Source organism: Amphibalanus amphitrite, unplaced genomic scaffold (assembly GCF_019059575.1).
Source record: "Amphibalanus amphitrite isolate SeventyFive unplaced genomic scaffold, NRLGWU_Aamphi_draft 000982F_arrow, whole genome shotgun sequence".
Lineage (NCBI taxonomy): Eukaryota > Metazoa > Arthropoda > Thecostraca > Balanomorpha > Balanidae > Amphibalanus > Amphibalanus amphitrite.
The window spans coordinates 203,861-218,265 of record NW_024882476.1 but is presented as its reverse complement, the minus strand read 5'-3'; the positions used below and the strand labels follow the sequence as shown (position 1 = coordinate 218,265).

At 47.6% G+C, this 14,405-nt stretch overlaps 1 long non-coding RNA gene across 1 annotated transcript; it reads right to left on the bottom strand.

The window, feature by feature from the left end:
• Positions 1-3,263: 3,263 nt before the first annotated feature.
• Positions 3,264-10,924, bottom strand: LOC122368852. Its single transcript, XR_006254312.1, has 2 exons — positions 10,799-10,924; positions 3,264-5,023 (listed from the first exon to the last, which is right to left on the bottom strand). It is a non-coding gene; the product is annotated as an uncharacterized LOC122368852 (long non-coding RNA).
• Positions 10,925-14,405: the final 3,481 nt, after the last annotated feature.

Sequence of the window (14,405 nt, the reverse complement as noted above, 5' to 3'; positions counted from 1 at the left end):
TTTTCTACAGCGAGGTGATCATTGAAGCGCTTTGTGTCGTCTATACGGCAAGTCTGTTATAAAGTTGAATAAGTATGTATTGTAAACTGATATTCAATACGTTCTGTTGTCTCGTTGCTGGCTTTGTCTTTGGTTTATTTATGTCGGTTTTATATAACGTAACTTATCATTATTATATTTCTCGACAAGGGATGTTAAAGAAAAGACTGAAGATTCTAGACAGAATAAAAAGACAAAGGCAGCAACGACACAAGTGAAAGTATTGAATACCAGTTCACTGAACATACTTATTCAAAATTATAACAGCCTTGCCGTACAGACACAGCGCTACAACGATCTTATCGCTGTAGAAGATGCACGCACCGCCCTTCACCAGTGCTTAGAACAAACTGAAGTCGCCGGCAGAATGGGCCAGTTGCGGCCGACCACGACAATTAGGTCCTATCAGCTGACGTATTAGAGCTTCCAGATTATCAATGTTATCAATTACAACACGGACACAAAGTATGCCAAGTTCTTTAAAAACGGCTGTTCAGCCCATTAGTCTTCTTAAAATCTGCACTGGATACATAATTCTAGCGTCTCGATTACTTCTCGTAACAGAACATTCGGGAACTGTGCTTGCTTCCATTGGAAATCTGGCAGCTCTAATTCTCAACCGCGATCGGCAGCCGGCCGGTGAGTCGGCGCCTTCAGTCTGTTCCGAGCGCTGGTGAGGGGCGCTGCGTGTATCTTCTACAGCGAGGTGATCATTGAAGCGCTTTGTGTCGTCTTTACGGCAAGTCTGTTATAAGTTTGAATAAGTATGTATTGAAAACTGATATTCAATACGTTCTGTTGTCTCGTTGCTGGCTTTGTCTTTGGTTTATTTATGTCGGTTTTATATAACGTAACTTATCATTATTATATTTCACGACAAGGGATGTTAAAGAAAAGACTGAAGATTCTAGACAGAATAAAAAGACAAAGGCAGCAACGACACAAGTGAAAGTATTGAATAGCAGTTCACTGAACATACTTATTCAAAATTATAACAGCCTTGCCGTACAGACGACACAAAGGGCTTCAATGATCACCTCGCTGTAGAAGATACACGCAGCGCATCTCACCAGCGCTCGGAACAGACTGAAGGCGCCGGCTCACCGGCCGGCTGCCGATCGCGGTTGAGAATTAGAGCTGCCAGATTTCCAATGGAAGCAAGCACAGTTTCCGAATATTCTGTTACGAGAAGTAATCGAGACGCTAGAATTATGTATCCAGTGCAGATTTTAGGAAGACTGATGGGCTGAACAGCCGTTTTTAAAGAATTTGGCATACCATGTGTCCGTGTTGTAATTGATAACATTGATAATCTGGCAGCTCTAATACGTCAGCTGATAAACCTAATTATCGTGGTCGGCCGCAACTGGCCCATTCTGCCGGCGACTTCAGTTTGTTCTGAGCACTGGTGAGGGGCACAGCGTGTATCTTCTACAGCGAGGTGATCATTGAAGCGTTTTGTGTCGTCTGTACGGCAAGTCTGTTATAAGTTTGAATAAGTATGTTCAGTAAACTAGTATTCATTACTTCACTTGTGTCCTTGCTGCCTTTCTCTTTTTATTTTGTATCTGATTTTTTGTCACGAGATTTAGCGATAATAAATCTTCCATGTGCAAGATTTTAAAAACAATTGTAACAATCATTGCACTAGAATCTTCAGTCTTTCCTTTAACATCACTTTTCGTGAAATATAATATACTTTTAATGATAGTATATTATAACATCACTTTTGTTATACTTTTAATGAACATTCGGGAACTGTGCTTGCTTCCGTTGGAAATCTGGCAGCTCTAATTCTCAACCGCGATCGGTAGCCGGCCGGTCAGCCGGCGCCTTCATTCTGTTCCGAGCGCTGGTGAGGGGTGCTGCGTGTATCTTCTACAGGGATGTGATCATCGCAGCACTTTGTGTCGTCTGTACGGCAATTGTGTTCTGTTATAATTTTGAATAAGTGTGTATTGTAAACTGATATTCAATACGTTCACTTGTCTCGTTGCTGGCTTTTTCTTTGGTTTCTTTATGTCGGTTTTAAATAACGTAACTTATCATTATTATATTTCACGACACGGGATGTTAAAGAAAAGACAAAAACGGCTGTTCAGTTCATCAGACTTCTTAAAATCTGCACTGGATACATTATCCTAGCGTCTCAATTACTTCTCGGAACAGAACATTTGGGAACTGTGCTTGTTTCCATTCGAAATCTGGCAGCTCTTATTCTCAACCGCGATCGGCAGCCGACCGGTTAGCCACGGGATGTTAAAGAAAAGACTAAATATTCAAATATTCTAGTGCAATGATTGTTACCATTATTTTTAAAATCTAACAATCACTGCACCAGAACATTTGAATATTCAGTCTTCTTTAAGGTCCCATGTCGTGAAATATAATATTGCCACCACACGCAGCGAAATCGCAAATCGGTTTTCAGATATTGACAAACTCGGACGCTCCAATATTAGATGATGTTCTCCATGTTCAGATCTTTTCTCCAAAGCCAATGCAGATATTTAGGACGAATATTCGAAACACCAGGTGCTTTTTATTTATGGTACCTTTCGAAAGCACTGCGGCTTTCTTCCTCAGCCTAGACAGTTAGACACACATAGAATCAAATCAAAATTAACAATTCATCCAAGTCGTTCGTTTCGTGATATTAAACATCGTTTGGATGCGTATAAGTGGCGCACATTCAAATTTCCAAAATTATGTGGTCACATGCTTAAATTAAGTCTTCGCTTCTTCGATGAAGAGTAAAAATATCAGGTAATATCACAGACGTCAGCAATGATAAAAAAGACAGATGCCTATCACATGCGCTTCAACATCATAAGCAAATCGTCAAAACGGCGAAACAACATGCATACAAAAAATACATATTATAATTCCGCAGGTCTGCACTTTTTCACTACTTCAGCACACGGTACACATTTGCCAGCGGTACACCGTGTTTTGTATTTAAAAGCTATATAGCTATATTTAAAAGTATTTCGAAAGCTACCATAAATAAAAAGTACCTGGTGTTTCGAATATTCGTCCTAAACATGATTCCTTCCCAGGTGAATAACAATATTTATCATTATATAAACCAATGCAGATATTTGTTCCCAGACTTAACCTGACATCGACGTGACTTTTTAGACCTACGTATGGAAAATTTACCACAAAATCCGTCTCGAACATTCCTTAGGAAGTTTGACGAGAAGCCAGAAATCTGCATCCCCCCTCAGTGCTTCGTGTATTCATCTGAATACTTCAAGAAGTCCGGTTAAAAAATATGCGCACAAAACGCACATTAACCAGTTTCAAACGGAAAAAAAAAATTTCACCAATCACACGCAAAGCCGAGACGAAACTTCATCTGTCATTCAACTGTATAAATGATAATGTGAATTTACCACGAGCACAGAGTAGCAACTAGAGATGTCAATCGGATACCAACATTTTGGTATACCGATACCAAACCGATACCAACTTGGTATTTGGTATTTCAATCCCAAAATATTTGATATTTTGTTGGTATTATGAACCCATACTAATATATGACGCAGATAAATTGGTATAAATTTGGTATTTGCCTCATGTTCCTAGGTTGGTTCGGTTTCGATATTTCTCACGGTTTTGGTTGGTATTTTGTTTGGTATCGGTACTCTGGTTTTCTATAATTGACATCAATAGTAGCAACCAACAGCGCAGAACTAACATGCTCGGTCCGAGCTCAACTCGGCAAATGTCAGCTCTCACCGCGCCGAACAGTTTCACAAACGGCAAATTACCGAGGTTACCACAATCACGAATATGAATGATCATTATGATCTGAATGATCATACAAAATACAAATACTTGTAATTGTAAGAAGTGTTGCCCGCATTTATAATTGTAAAGAAGTGTTGCCCGCAAATCGTAGTCACTTATGTTCACAATAAAGTAATTGAGGTCTGATGCGTGAAATTCATGGCATGCGAATCGGTAACCAGTAATATCGCGGTAGGGGAAGACAACAGGTCATGTATAATGTGCAGAAAAGCCCGCCAAACAAATACATCGTCATGCATCATGTTACGAATGCTAGTCAAAAATCGCCGGAACTATCGTTCTCATACATACGGCCACGGGAGAGGGGGGATGAACGTCACAATGAGCAGTTGCACAGCAAATGGATCGTACAATTATCAGTTACACTTTGATCATAACGAACTTTACCTAGCACCGGTATAATTCCTCCCCGCTTGCCGCTCTTGTCTGTCATCTGATGATCCTCACAACTATTTCAATGATGAGCTTCATCACCCCGACCCGCACTCTATTTCCACCGAAGTGTTCACTCCATGCAGCACTGTCAATCCCGTGACAGAAGGTGCCGCGCCGACCGTCCGCCGTCACGCCACCATGCCTCCATTAACCTTTGGGTGACAATCCACGATTAACTGTAACTGGTAACTGTAACTGTTAACCACGGTTTAACCACGGTAACTGTGCCGCCTCCTTGGGGCACGCTTATTACCCTACAGCCCGCACCGGGGCCGCCGATTTGAATCCGGTCATCTTTCTCCCCGCGCAAGCAGGGACTTCCACACTGCAACTTCGAGCTGTGTCGCCGGTCTTGAGCACAGGGCCGACTGGCTATCCGTAGTTTTGCAGATGACTGGTGGGTTCCCCCTGTTCATCCTCTGAGTGGTCCAGGGGCCCGCGCAGCGTTGCGACGAGGTCCACCATCTCGGTTCTGTAGCTGCAGCATGTGACTGGCCCGCCTGAGCTCCTCGACGTCGGCCCGCGGCCCGAGAGAGAACAAGCTGGGCCGACTGGCCGAGCTAGGCTAATTGCACCAGGTCCATGCCGCCGGCCGGTGCCGTGCACGGGGCCTCTGGACTGGGAGATGATCGGATACAGCGAATGCTGCCACCGCCGCCCCAGGTGAGCTACACGTACCACCGCCACTCCACCGGTCCGCTAGGTAAGCCCTGCCACCGACGTGGAAAGCGAGCTGTAACGCACAGGGAACGAAACCCATCAGCAATCGGTGTAGGGGAGGGGATAACATTGCACAAGCGGACAGGAAACAGCACTGATATAGTATCTAGATAAGGTTAAGTGGTATAAATGAAAGACACACACACACGCACGCACGCACGCACGCACGCACGCACGCACGCACGCACGCACGCGGTGCCGGAAGTCTGAGTCGCCCAAATCTTACCGACTCCGGATCGGTGTCAATCCACTCCGGATCGGTGTCAATATAGCATGGCCCAAGACACTAAAACGTTCGTTGATGCTTCAAAGCCAGATTTGGTCGTAGTAAAGACAAAGCTTACGTTTTGAACAATCCTTTTCAGTTAAAATCAGAAACAACACTTGTGCCAGAACCTCTTCATAGCTCTGCACATTACTTTAAAACATATTGCAATTTTAGGTCTTGCAATCTAAGAGCGTGCAAAGAATTGTTGCAGGCAAGATGAAACATTTCTGACAAACCCGGAGTCAGTCATCAAATCGTCCATCGACTCTGCACACCTGTCAGTAGTTGTGTCGGTTGTAAAATGCACAAAGGTGTTTCAAAGTAGCTACAGCAAGCAAAAGACTGGCTTGAAATATGTTGTTTTAAGGTCATTTTTTCCCAGGAAATTAGTTATGTATGGTCACTTTTCGGATTATTCTCTGGGATAATAATATCTAACTCACAAGTCCATATATTTCGGATGATATTGCTCACCCTTGGTCACTGGACAAAATAAAAACAATTACATGTATGAAAAACCACACACCAAAATTATTCCCTAGACGGGTTACATTTTTCAAAAATATATCACTTGCCAAAAAACTGACACGGTCTTTTAGCTTGCATGTTCCTCTACATAACAAGTAGTGCAACCAATCTTCTAAGTTCTACATATACCTATGGATACCTACTACCTATACTTGTGTCTACAGAGATACATCGGACACAATAGATCAATTTGCACAACCGGGTGTATGTTTAGTTCCTATGGATGACATCTTATGATCATGTCGACCTATTTCTAAGGGTGAAATCCCATATTGGACTAAGGCCAAATTTTCCTACATCTCGGTTCATGTATGGATCTTTTTCTTTTATTTCTATTGCTTCGCGCACGATTCTCTTTTTCCAGTTACTCTCACATGCCAAAGCTTTGCCTTCCATGGGGTGCATGTTTCTACCGCACTGCCTAGTGTGCCGAGCGGGTGCCGACTTTTGTACCCGCCCGTGCTCGATGTCTTTAGCATGCTCGTTGAGCCTGACATCTTTTGGGCGCCCTGTTTCTCCAATGTAAATTTCGCCACATTCACATTGCATTTCATATATCGTACCCTTTTGCTTGGCCTTGGGAATCCTATCTTTCACGTTAACTAGTGACTTTTTTAGAGTTTTTGACGAATGCCCTACAATTACGTTGTGAGCGCGTAGAAAGCGGGAGATGGGCTCGCTTACTCCTTTCACATAAGGCATGGAGACATAACGAGGGCGGTTCGCTGGTCGCGGACGGCTGATCGGACCGGACGGCTGGTCCGACCCCGGCGGCGCTGGCTGACTGGTCCCGGGCGGCTGGTTCGATCCCGGCGGCGCTGGCTGACCGTTCCCGGATGGCTGATCCGGCCCCGGCGGCGCTGGCTGACCGGTCCTGGACGGCTGGTCCGACCCCGGCGGCGCTGGCTGACCGGTTCTGGACGGCTGGTCCGACCCCGGCGGCGCTGGCTGACCGGTCCCGGACGGCTGGTCCGACCCCGGCGGCGCTGGCTGACCGGTCCTGGACGGCTGGTCCGACCCCGGCGGCGCTGGCTGACCGGTCCCAGACGGCTGGTCCGACCCCGGCGGCGCTGTCTGACCGGTCCCGGACGGCTGGTCCGACCCCGGCGGCGCTGGCTGACCGGTCCCAGACGGCTGGTCCGACTCCGGCAGCGCTGGCTGATCAGCCGAACATCTTCGAATGAAGTCACCTCGGTAGCCGTTCAAGGCGAATATATCTTGCAGTGTCTTTTCTTCTTTGGGGCGTTCCACGACAAATCGACAAATAAAAAATTAAATCTGCACCCTCATATTTTATTCTTCGTTGAAAACTGGTGTAAGGGGTTGTGATGGGTGGGGAAGCCAGCTGTGGCAAGGATTTTTTTCTTCGAACAACGGTTTCCGAGATAAAACCTCGGGCAATTCCTGGAGTTCGCGCTGCAGCCCTATGTTTGGCGGCCTATAACTCAGGAACTATTGGTTTTTTACGATAAAAACTTTATATGGTTCAACACACAATCAACCAACAAACATTTTGGCTATCTCGGATTTTCAATTTTTGAAAATTTTGATCACGTGACCTTTTGTCCTATTTTTCGAAGAGTGACCTTGATATTTTCCCCACTGAAAGTTGCAATTTTGTCTGATGACGATTAAAGCCTTATCAAGTGTCATTCATATGCGATAATAAAAAAAGTGGTTATCGCCCTGCGTTGACCTCAGGTCAGGTCATTTTTATGACCTGTCCATTATTACGAGCGGGAGCGACAGCGAGATCTCGAGAATAAAGCAAGATAGCGACAAGCGGTAAACGGTAAAGGGTACACACGGATAAGGTCTATAATTTTTACTGAGGTCATTTTCAGGTCAGGTCAAAGATGACGTCACAGGAGCTAAAAGGAAGTCAAAATAGCGGCACTATACATATATATGAAGTTTTTCTCGAATAACTTTCAAGGTATCCCAGCTAGGAACAAACTAATAGCACCATCGTGATCCTCTCGTCGATCCGCATCGAAACATATGTATTTTGACCTCGAAAGGTCGAAAGGTCAAAAGTTGACCTAGGTCACGTGATCTAAGGGGAACTTTTGACCTTTCGACCTTTCGTGGTCAACATACATATGTTTCGATGCGGATCGACGAGAGGATCACGATGGTGCTATTAGTTTGTTCCTAGCTGGGATACCTTGAAAGTTATTTGAGAAAAACTTCATATATGTATAGTGCCGCTATTTTGACTTCCTTTTAGCTCCTGTGACGTCATCTTTGACCTGACCTGAAAATGACCTCAGTAAAAATTATAAACCTTATCCGTGTGTACCCTTTACCGTTTACCGCTTGTCGCTATCTTGCTTTATTCTCGAGATCTCGCTGTCGCTCCCGCTCGTAATAATGGACAGGTCATAAAAATAACCTGACCTGAGGTCAACGCAGGGCGATAACCACTTTTTTTATTATCGCATATGAATGACACATGATTTGGCTTTAATCGTCATCAGACAAAATTGCAACTTTCAGTGGGGAAAATATCAAGGTCACTCTTCGAAAAATAGGACAAAAGGTCACGTGATCAAAATTTTCAAAAATTGAAAATCCGAGATAGCCAAAATGTTTGTTGGTTGATTGTGAGTTGAACCATATCAAGTTTTTATCGTAAAAAACCAATAGATTCTGAGTTATAGGCCGCCAAACATAGGGCTGCAGCGCGAACTCCAGGAATTGCCCGAGGCTATATCTCGGAAACCGTTGTTCGAAGAAAAAAATCCTTGCCACAGCTGGCTTCCCCGCCCATCACAACCCATTAGACCAATTTTAAGCAAAAAATAAAATATGAGGGTGCAGGGCACTTGTCGATTTGTCGTGGAACGCCCCCTTTGTGGCGAGCTGATGCATTGCTGCAGACATTTCGGGCTCGATCGTACATGTTTTTTATTATTCCGCGCTTGATGGATTGTGCGTGGTTGGATGAGGCTGGTATATAGGCATTGCTGGCGATGGCCTTTCTATACACTTCAGTGTCGAGCCCGCCGGATGCGTTTCTGGTCACCAGGACATCCAAGAAGGGGATTTTTCCATCGGTCTCTGTCTCCATGGTGAACTTGATGGAGTCGTGAATGTTATTCATTCTGTCCAGGAACTCTGCCAGAGCATCATCACCATGCTGCCATAGGACCCACGTGTCATCCACGTAGCGGCGCCATATAGCTGGTTTTAGACAGCCAGCCCGCTAAAACCAGCTATATGGCGCCGCTACGTGGATGACACGTGGGTCCTATGGCAGCATGGTGATGATGCTCTGGCAGAGTTCCTGGACAAAATGAATAACATTCACGACTCCATCAAGTTCACCATGGAGACAGAGACCGATGGAAAAATTTCCTTCTTGGATGTCCTGGTGACCAGAAACGCATCCGGCGGGCTCGACACTGAAGTGTATAGAAAGGCCATCGCCAGCAATGCCTATATACCAGCCTCATCCAACCACGCACAATCCATCAAGCGCGGAATAATAAAAAACATGTACGATCGAGCCCGAAATGTCTGCAGCAATGCATCAGCTCGCCACAAAGAAGAAAAGACACTGCAGGATATATTCGCCTTGAACGGCTACCGAGGTGACTTCATTCGAAGATGTTCGGCTGATCAGCCAGCGCTGCCGGAGTCGGACCAGCCGTCTGGGACCGGTCAGCCAGCGCCGCCGGGGTCGGACCAGCCGTCCGGGACCGGTCAGACAGCGCCGCCGGGGTCGGACCAGCCGTCTGGGACCGGTCAGCCAGCGCCGCCGGGGTCGGACCAGCCGTCCAGGACCGGTCAGCCAGCGCCGCCGGGGTCGGACCAGCCGTCCGGGACCGGTCAGCCAGCGCCGCCGGGGTCGGACCAGCCGTCCGGGACCGGTCAGCCAGCGCCGCCGGGGTCGGACCAGCCGTCCAGAACCGGTCAGCCAGCGCCGCCGGGGTCGGACCAGCCGTCCAGGACCGGTCAGCCAGCGCCGCCGGGGCCGGACCAGCCATCCGGGAACGGTCAGCCAGCGCCGCCGGGATCGAACCAGCCGCCTGGGACCAGTCAGCCAGCGCCGCCGGGGTCGGACCAGCCGTCCGGTCCGATCAGCCGTCCGCGACCAGCGAACCGCCCTCGTTATGTCTCCATGCCTTATGTGAAAGGAGTAAGCGAGCCCATCTCCCGCTTTCTACGCGCTCACAACGTAATTGTAGGGCATTCGTCAAAAACTCTAAAAAAGTCACTAGTTAACGTGAAAGATAGGATTCCCAAGGCCAAGCAAAAGGGTACGATATATGAAATGCAATGTGAATGTGGCGAAATTTACATTGGAGAAACAGGGCGCCCAAAAGATGTCAGGCTCAACGAGCATGCTAAAGACATCGAGCACGGGCGGGTACAAAAGTCGGCACCCGCTCGGCACACTAGGCAGTGCGGTAGAAACATGCACCCCATGGAAGGCAAAGCTTTGGCATGTGAGAGTAACTGGAAAAAGAGAATCGTGCGCGAAGCAATAGAAATAAAAGAAAAAGATCCATACATGAACCGAGATGTAGGAAAATTTGGCCTTAGTCCAATATGGGATTTCACCCTTAGAAATAGGTCGACATGAGCATAAGATGTCATCCATAGGAACTAAACATACACCCGGTTGTGCAAATTGATCTATTGTGTCCGATGTATCTCTGTAGACACAAGTATAGGTAGTAGGTATCCATAGGTATATGTAGAACTTAGAAGATTGGTTGCACTACTTGTTATGTAGAGAAACATGCAAGCTAAAAGACCGTGTCAGTTTTTTGGCAAGTGATATATTTTTGAAAAATGTAACCCGTCTAGGGAATAATTTTGGTGTGTGGTTTTTCATACATGTAATTGTTTTTATTTTGTCCAGTGACCAAGGGTGAGCAATATCATCCGAAATATATGGACTTGTGAGTTAGATATTATTATCCCAGAGAATAATCCGAAAAGTGACCATACATAAAAGACTGGCTCATCAACCTGACCTACCCGCGTGACTTTCATGCTGCTGAGCTGACGTTTGTCATCCATGCTGCCGCCGGCCGCTCCAGCAGCCCAGTCGCGAGTGTACGATCCGCAGCTCTGCGTTGGCCCGGCTTCAGCTTCACGTTCTGAAAATGGGATCCATTTCATATCAATTCATTGCTGATTGAGGATTATCAATGGACAGGTGTGACATATTATAGTGCATGTATGGCCTAAACTTTTGAATTCATTTAAAAGGGCATTTTTTTCAATTAACGCATTTTCTTGCGTTTTTCCCCCTTTTAAATGAATTCAAAAGTTTAGGCCATACATGCACTATAATATGTCATTGCTGATTGTGATGGTTAACCCTTGCCCGCACATGCCATTTTCCCATCCTAGAGCGCACATGGGGGTGGTTGCCACCCCCTCGCCATTTCGTTCCTGTTGGAGATAGAGCTTAGCGGTGAAGACCAAAAAGATTCTTTGGGAAGAGAAAAATCCAATGATACCCAGTTTTACCTTCTCAGGTCAGTCATTGAACTTCCAGGTCAGGCCAAACTAAAAAAATGTTGCTGTTTTGGGTCACCGTTGGATATCAAGTGCGCTGCTTATCATATACCGACGACGATGCTGTTTTCTGCTGCCAAGCCAGCTAGAACCTCTTTGTCACACTACCCGACCAGATTTTTGCTGCTGAGGTCATTTCAGGTCAAGTTAGGTCAAGGTCTATTATATGTGTTTGTATGTCTGTGTGTGTCTGTGTGTATACTGATGTGTGCACCGATTTTTTGTGTGTCCATATTACATAAAATCATGATCTGAGAAGTTTTTACCATAAATGCAGTCATAAAACTCCACAAAAAGTAAATTCAGCTTGCCTAAAACGCAATTATCTTAGATGACCTAGGTTGACCTTGACCCTGACCTTGACACCTGTACATCGTCGAACAACATGTTCGATGATAGGTGGGAGGTAAGACTGGCAAAAAAGGCCGAAATCAAGGTGTCAAAAGCTCACAAGGCCCATGGCAAACGCAAGATGTTGAGAATTAGCCATTTGGGTCATGACGACCTGAAAAACAAGGTCATGTCTCTGAAACCAAAAATCACAGAAACTTGAAATTTTCGGTAGATATTAAGAAAGGATAGAGCAGCAGCTATACGAAAAATCAGCCTTCTAGCTCTAAAAATGTTGAGTTCAGAGCAGAAAGACTACCTGGGGGGAAGGGGGTGGCAACCACCATGTGCGGGCAAGGGTTAAGGTGGGATGGTCACCCTAAGCAATACTGCTATCGAGGGGATTGAGAGCGCGGACGACCTGACAAAACAAGCGGCCGCCTTGCCCTTAAACGCCCACTCGCTGACCAGGGCGGTTCACTGTGCGGCCACGCAGAAATGGCGCGACAACTGCTCAGAATCACTATTCAAGCCACTCCTCGGGAGCACGTCGCCGCTCCCTATCCCCGGAGCGGACCGAGAGGATGCCGTTTCGGTGCACCAGATAAGGGCGGGCCACTGGAGCCGCTCGCTCCAATAAGGCACCGAATCGGCTGTCTCAACTCCGCGGCGTGCCAGCAGTGCCTAGACAAGCGGTGCCCCGCGGCGCAGAGTGTGCCGAGAAGAGGGTGATGTGCCGGAGCACATGCTGCTCCGCCGTTATTAACATCGGCACAAATTTGTGGCCCCGGAGCTCACGGCTCCAGCTTTGTTTCACGGCATGAAGCAAGAGTGTGCTAACACTATTCAGGCATTGGGTTTCTGTGGAAATGAAAAACTCATTCGGACGCTCAAACATGGGAGAGCATACAAGGCCCCGCCCCCGGAACACTCTGTCTGGTTCATATAGCCTTGATCGGTAGATGTGCACACTGCACATGTGCTTTATATAAAAAGGCCTTAATTTTCGCACAAATAGGCACCTAATTTTTGGCTCAAATCACACAAAAATTTCAGCGCAAGATCGGTTGCGCCAAATTTCGGCGCAAGAGGGTCTCACGGGCGTCCGGCGTAGTGTATGAATGTTTTCCAGTCTGGCCAAGAAGCCCCTACGAACCTGGACTAGGATGATAGGACCAGGTCTTCACAACTGAATGTCTATGGATTCAGCAGGAATTCCCCACACTCAATAACAATGCTTGACCACTGGCGGATCCAGGGGTTTAGCACGGGGGGGGCATATCAAGTCACGGAGCCAGACCTAGGGTACCCCCAAATCCCATTTTCTCATCGGACTTAGGCCACTTATTTTTCGTCATAGCCCTGACACGTGTTTTTTTTTTCAAAAAAAAAAAAACAGAAATGGTTCGACACCTGACCCCCATTGGCAGATCCAGGAGGAGGAGGCTTTTGGGACAAATACCCGGGCAGTGCCAGAAATCGACGAAAATTGGTGGGGACGTTGGGGCCCTCAGCCCCTCAGAATGACGGGTGTATAGAGCCGACCCGGGGCCGCCGGTGTGGAACCTTAAGAGGTACTGGCATGGGACCATCAAAGGTATCGGTGTGGGTTCCCCAGAGGCAGTGGTGTGGGGCCCTCGGAGTCGGAGGCACTGGTGCAGGAACCACAAAGCAGCCGGTGTGGGCCCTCTAAGGTGCTGGTGTGAGGCCCTCACATGGACGTCGTTGTGGTGCCTCAGACACTGGTGTGGCGCCAAGCCCACACCATTCACAGATGGCTGTGTGAGGGGCCATTGGAGTTGTTTGTGCGAAATGCGAATGCTTAATAATCCAGTAGGACCTCTCAGAGACCGACAAAGGGCCCTCAGAGGCCGGTAACAGGCCGTATGATGCCAACAATGGGCCGGCAATTGAGGGCCGGCAGTATCTTCAGGAGCCCTGTGGGATCCTTAGAGATCGGCATGGTCCTCTCAGACGCCGGTGGGGCCCTCAGAGTCACCGGTGTAGGACCTACAGAGTTTCCAGTGGCTGGCTGCCAGAGGCACTGGTGTGGGGCCCCAGAGGCGCCGGTGTGGGACCCTGAGTCGCCGATGATGTGGGCCTCAGGAGACACTGGTTTCTCAGAGGTGGCGGTGTAGGGCCCTCAGACGCGTCTGTGTGGTGCCCTCACAGTCGCCGGTGAAGACTTTCAAAGGCATCGTTGTTGGAGTCCTCACTCCTCAGTCCCCAGAGACACATGCATCTGGGCAAGGGGTCTTCAAGAGACCAGCAAGGGCCAGCAGAGGGTTTCAGTTGCCTTGCGGGATTCTGGAGACCGGCGTGGCACTCTCAGGCGTCACTGGGAGCCCTCAGACTCACCAGTGTGGGGCCCACATAGTGCAGGTAGGTAGCCGTCAGATGCGCCTGTGAAAGACCTTCAGAGGCGCCAGTGTGAGGCCCTCAGAGCCGCCGCCGATGTAGGGCCTTAAGAAATATTGGTGTTAGTCCCTCAGATTGGCGGTGTTGGGCCCTCAAAGGCGCCGGTGTGAGACTCTCACAGGCGCTGTTATGGGCCCTTAGAGACACTGGTGTGGAACTGTGGAGCCGTTCCATGCGGGTGGGCCAGGACCCTAATTAGAGCTGACGCTTAATAGGTCAGCAATGTCACTCAGAGGCCAGCACAGGGCCCTCAGAAGCCAGAGTGGGGCCCTTATGGAGATGTGTGATGTATGATGTGATGTGTGATGTGACT